The sequence below is a fragment of the Medicago sativa genome, chromosome 4, assembly GCF_051527215.1.
Source record: "Medicago sativa cultivar Bolivia chromosome 4, Bolivia_mono, whole genome shotgun sequence".
Classification (NCBI taxonomy): Eukaryota; Viridiplantae; Streptophyta; class Magnoliopsida; order Fabales; family Fabaceae; genus Medicago; species Medicago sativa.
The window spans coordinates 66,543,263-66,549,392 of record NC_140752.1 but is presented as its reverse complement, the minus strand read 5'-3'; positions in this window follow the sequence as shown (position 1 = coordinate 66,549,392).

The window sequence follows — 6,130 nt, the reverse complement described above, 5'->3', positions numbered from 1 at the left end:
TTTATGTTTATGAGAGGTTTTAAACCCTAATGTCTCTTTGAGCAATTCTTGTCAATTACATGTTAGTTTGCCATGGAATGTGTTTAGAAATGTATATATATGTTGCTGGATGTTTTGGTGCATTGCAGGAACCATTAGAATGAGTTTTGGGTCAAAAATTGGAAATTTGGTACCACAAACCCGTAGAACCACGCTATTAGCGAAATTATACGCTAATAGCGTAATTCTTCAGGCAGGCCACGCCCCAGGTGCGCTAATAGCGCAGGCCTCTGACCTTGCCAATATGATTTTGGCCTGTTGGCCCATTTTAGGGTCGGTGGTGCATTCCGAAGACTTTCTTTCGATGTTTTACAACTTTATAACCCCAAAACAACATCTAGGCAATGCACATAACATCAAACGATTCTTGAAAAGAAAATCATGGCAATCTTAACATGAGTGGCAAGAGTGATTCAAGAGAGAATAGCCGAATTACTCGGGTAGCAAAGGACTAAGGAAGGGAATTAAAGTAGAGCCTTGACATAGCTTGTCAAGAACTAGAATAGTTAGTAAAGAATAAAATGCTAGGCATGAGTAGTATGCTTGATTAGATACGAAGTGATATAGAGTATTCTCTTCGTATAGAACCTAGAGTGCCAAACAACTATGGCAAGACGTGAATTGATTAGACATATCTTCACACAGCAAGTTAAGCAAGCATATAGTTTACCTCTAGTCGGATCGTATAGGCATCTGAGGTAAAAGAGATAGCTAGCATAGATTTAATACTCATGCATATATATAGACCCAGACTTTAAAGTTGAAGGTGCCATGTCTCTTGGGACCACACTAGGTTGGTTCAAGAGGTTTCCATTAGGTGAAACGGGGTTAGCCGTAAGGAACCCGCATGTCACTTAGTAAGTAAGATGTAGTGGTCGTGTCTCTTGTGTCCACACTAGGTTGGTTCAAGAGGTTTCCATTGGGTGAAATGGGGTTAGCCGTAAGGATCCCGCACGTCACTGCAGGAGTGCCGTTGGTTATAACTTAGATAGGTTTCCATCGGATAGATAGGGATTGCGCTCGGGGTTACTCCACTCGGGGCTTTCTGTAAAATGAACTCAGATAATGCTTGTTTGTTAAACGCTAACTTATGAATGAATCTGACTGTGCATATTATTAGATATATTATGTTATGTCATAGAGCCTTGACGTAGATCGTCAAGAAATAGTAGAGCCTTGACGTAGATCGTCAAGAATAGTAGAACATAGATGTAGATCGTCAAAACTAGTATGATAGCAAGATAAGATACGTTGTTAGACACATCGTATTTTGCATTAGAGCAAATAGAGAAAGATATGCCGATGACGATCATAGGTTTCCCCTAATCGTCCGGTTTAGAACCGTGTCATGATTATGTTCGAATTAGGCCTCGATACGTAGAGCGTATTATTGGCATTGCGGTTTTAGATTCCCCTTGACCGCCATGACACGTATAGGAAGTGAAGCCTATAACAAGTGAGATAAGACTACGACGGCCCTAGTATGCACGACCGTCTAAGTATGCAAGTCCCCACACACGTATAATCAACCGGCAGGTTGTATTCTAGACACGCGGTGACCGTAGGTTTCCCCTGAGGTTGCCTATAGCCTAGGATTTAGGGGAACTCACTGAGACATTATGTCTCATCCCAATCCTTATTTGTTTCAGATAAACAGGTTGGATGGCAAGCTAGTAGCCGAATGGATATATCAGTAAGTGTTCGTTCGTAGCCGCTGCAGGATGATATGGATATGCAAGGACACATTTATCATACTTTAGAAAAGTTGAGTTGTATTATTATGTACGAACACATTTGATTGTATTTATATTCATTTGTAGCTGTATTGTTGTAAATTTTTAATGTATCCAGTACTAAACTAACGCACATGCTAGACTTTCTAGATACGTCTAGTATGGGTGTTACAGTATGTTAGTGTCTACTAGTTTCAATGGTATTTGAGTCAAACATAATTCATATTTGTTCTACTATTTGAGGTGGATTCTAGGGTGAGGGTTCAATCAAGTCCCTCACCGGTGGACCATGAAAAATATACCATCAGATTTAATCAAAGGTTCATATTTGTTAAAAATAGAAAGAAGAAAATCTACACATTCCCACACACAATACTATCCATGTATCTCCCCATTAGTTTCCATGGATGCTCTAAAAGGATTGGAAGATGAACAAAATTGAAGTATGTTCATTTTGTTTATATTCATGAATAAATTAAAATAAATTAAACGAAATTACAAAAAATTAAAGAGGTTTGGTCATTCATTAATATTTCATATCTCATATTTCAATTCGATTTAATCAAAGGTCATTGAAGTATGTTTATTTTGTTCATATTCATGAATGATTAGAACACAAAAGGATTGGAAGATGTTGTGCTCATACTTCAATGAACTGGCATCGATGGAATGCATTTTTGCTGTCGTGATGATAGTCGATGAATATGAACCAACTCAAATTGATCGGCAATCAATGTCTCTTGTCTTGTTTGTTTCTATTCACAACATCTTTTTTCTGCACTTTGTTTTTTTGGGTTATACTAACATTTAATTGATGAATCATAGTAAAATGCTTGATTTAGCCGCTAGAATCACCTAGGGTTGAATGAAAACTTAACTGTTGATCGTGGGGGTTAAAGATTGTGTGCATGAATACGTAGATGTTCTAATTTTAATTCTGAAAAATCTTAGCCATTGATAAGATCTGATGATATATTTTTCATGGTCCACCAGTGAGGGACTTAATTGAGCCCTCACCCTAGAATTCACCACTATTTGAACTTCTACTATTTAAATTTTTTTTCGAAAATTCATATTTTTTTGAGCAAAAAAATAAAAAATAATTATACAGATTTTAAATATGAATTTTTCGAAATTTATTAATTTTTTCCAGAAAGTTTTCATTTTTTTAATTCTTCCAGATTTTATATTTTATTTTTAAAATTTTCCGGATTTTTGTTTTCATTTTTATTAATTTTTCCAAATTTTTTCGGTATTTTTTTATTTTTTCAGAATTTTTTTTATTTGTTAAGAATTTTTTTTCGTTTTTTTATTCTTTTAAAAAAAATTTAAATAAAATAAAAAATGCCACGTGTACCATATAAAAAAAGGAAAATGCTAGATGTAGCGAGAAAAGCTTTCCCGACATTTTCACGATATGAGCTGGCAAATGGTAATTGGCTGCTTGTACACATGTCACCCATGCTTTCTGTTTTAGGAATCCTCTCACACGCTTGTCTTTATTTTTTCTCTCTCAAACACATCGCACATCACCCTCTGTTCCACCTTTTTTTTTTTTTCTTTCTTTTCAATTTTCTTCTCCTTCAACCTTCCTCTTTTTCTTCCCACTATATTTTCATCAAATATATATTTCACTAAAAAGCTCATGCTTTTTTCATCTGGGTTCTTAAATTCTCCATTACTTCTGAATTGCAGAATTTACCTAAGAGATGAAGGATTTGTATACTCTTACCAAATCAATCTGATTCTTCACTTTTTATTAGAAGTTTACAATATTGTTAATGATTATTTGAGATGTTTACATCTTCTTTTGTCATATGCATAAAACTAAGTCTTAGAGTGAGAAAGTACTTTTTTTTACTAAACTAGAGTGAGAGATGCTTCTGGGTTTTCCTGAAGGAACAATGTTGATGCATGTTTAGAGTAGAATATGACCTGTGCGAGATTTTCTGGGAAGTAAGAAGGCAAAGGCGCAAACCGTTAATGAAAAAATTGTACCAAGCGTTCGCGATATTTTCTTGAGGTTTTCTTCGCTATGTATAGCATAGCTCATAAAAAAATAAAAAATAAAAAAAATTATACAGTCAGCGTGCCACGTCATTATAAAAAGGTGACGTGAGCACCTGGCGTGTGCCAGATTCGACCAGGGGTGATTTCGACGGAATCTTCAAAATTCAGGATCGGAATCTTAACAAAATTTTTTACAGGGGGGAAAATCGGAACTCGCCCAAATTACAGGGGGTGAACACATATTAACCCTTTTATATATCATATATAATTTCAGTACCCTTACTGCAATTGAGTGTTCAAGTCTCCTTAAGCACTCATTTGACAAAAGATGGTATGAAAAAGTGTTACATGATTGGAAATGTGTATCTTTTTGTGTCCACCAAGTGCTTGAGTAGACTTGAACACTAAGTTGCAATATGGAAACTACAATTATTTCCGATCTATAAACTCACCATTTTTGTCATTCTTTCAGTATGCTTTGTGTCCACAATGAGCTTTATAGGACCAAAACAATTTTTTGCACCTCTCACACTTGAACATGGCTTGAGAGTCATCTTGAACAAGTGAGTCACCTCTATTGATTTCATTGCCTTTTTCGTTGATTATGTTGGTTTTCATTTTTTCTTGTGCCGTGATCTCTTTGTTCTTTGTTCTCCCTTACGACAACATACACAACGACTTAGCAATTTGAAGATTATCATTTTCACACTTTGGAGTTGTTTGTTTTAGTATAGTTTTTTATCCCCAACTACTTCAAACTTTGATAGTTAGCTTTTCGCGTAGGTCGACACATATTCATTTTCTTTGATTAAGTTTGTAGAAAAGGAAGATAAGTTGTGTTTCAATGATCTAGAAGTTTTGTGTTTGTTTTTGGGATTCCAAGTCAGTGATGAATCAGATTGAATTGCACGATGTGTTAAATCACTTGAATTGTCTAGTGCTTGATTGTTAGTTTCAAGCTTTGGAGGAATTAACAATTTTAATAAGTGAGATCTTGTGTGATCTCTAAGGGTTTTTCCACCATAGAACCACTTCTTGTTGGAATATTTTATTATTTAATAATATTCAAATATCATTATGTGGGCAAATATCGTAATAATAATTATATTAGCGAGCCTTAATTGATTAGTGATCAAATTAAGTAATAAGGCTATTGGATTTCTAATTAGATAATTAATTAAATATTTAATTAGTTGATATGGACTCAATGAGTGGATGTCCGGATGGCCCATTAACGGAATAATGGGAAACCCTAATGGCCATCCAATATAAAAGAGGCTATGGTCCCCAATATACTGTACACGGCGAACTCTCTCTTCTCCCCATCTGAAGAGAACTTGAGGCATAAAGGTACCGTTGAGGAAGAACCAGATCAGCCGCCGCTAACGTTCTTGTTTGTTTCAGATCACCTCTTTCTCTGTTTACCGTTGCCGTTGAAAGGGCTGTCATGAAGCTTTATCCAGGTATTCCTAATACCCTAATTCTTAATATCTTGATAAATCAAACATGTCGTAGATCCGTTCATAATCATGTTCAATATTTTGTTTGCTTCCGCTGTTTGATTCATAATTGTTGAACATGTTTTATTAAATCTGTTTTTATGAAAACCTAAATTTCCAACACTTCTCACATACTTTGTTGTTGTTCTTCACGATAGTTGCATACTACCGAATAATGCAAATAATTTGAATTTTAAGTTTGTTATCAACTATGGAAATGAAGAATGACAAAGTATGTAGGATTTTTGGTATCTGGTTCTTTAGTGGGAAATCCATTAGAGGCCAAATGAATCTCACTTTTCAAATTTGTAATGCCTCCAAAGATTTAAACAACAATCAAGCAATATACAATTATGTCAATTTAACCCAACATCCAGTTATATTTGATTTCCTCACTAAGTTGCCTTACCAAAAACAAGATACACAAATTTCCAATCAATGAAACATAACTTCAATGATGGTGATGGTGATTTTACAGTGATATTTGACAGTGATGGCGATTTTTTAGATCAAAATAACTTCAATACCCATACTGCAATAGAATGTTCAAGTCTCCTTAAGCACTCATTGGACGAAAGATGGTACGACAAAGTGTTATATGATTGGAAATGTGTACCTTCTTTTGTCCACCTAGTGCTTGAGCAAAATTGAATACTATGTTACAATATGGATACTACTAATATTTCCAATCTATAAAATCACCATTTTTGTCACTCTTTCAGTATGTTTTGTGTCCACCAAGAGATTTAGATGAATATACTCTTTAAACTGCTAAGGTTTGTGTAAGTTGTCCAAACTGAGGCCAAAGAGAAAATAAAAGACAAAAAAAAAAAAAACAACAAAATGGAT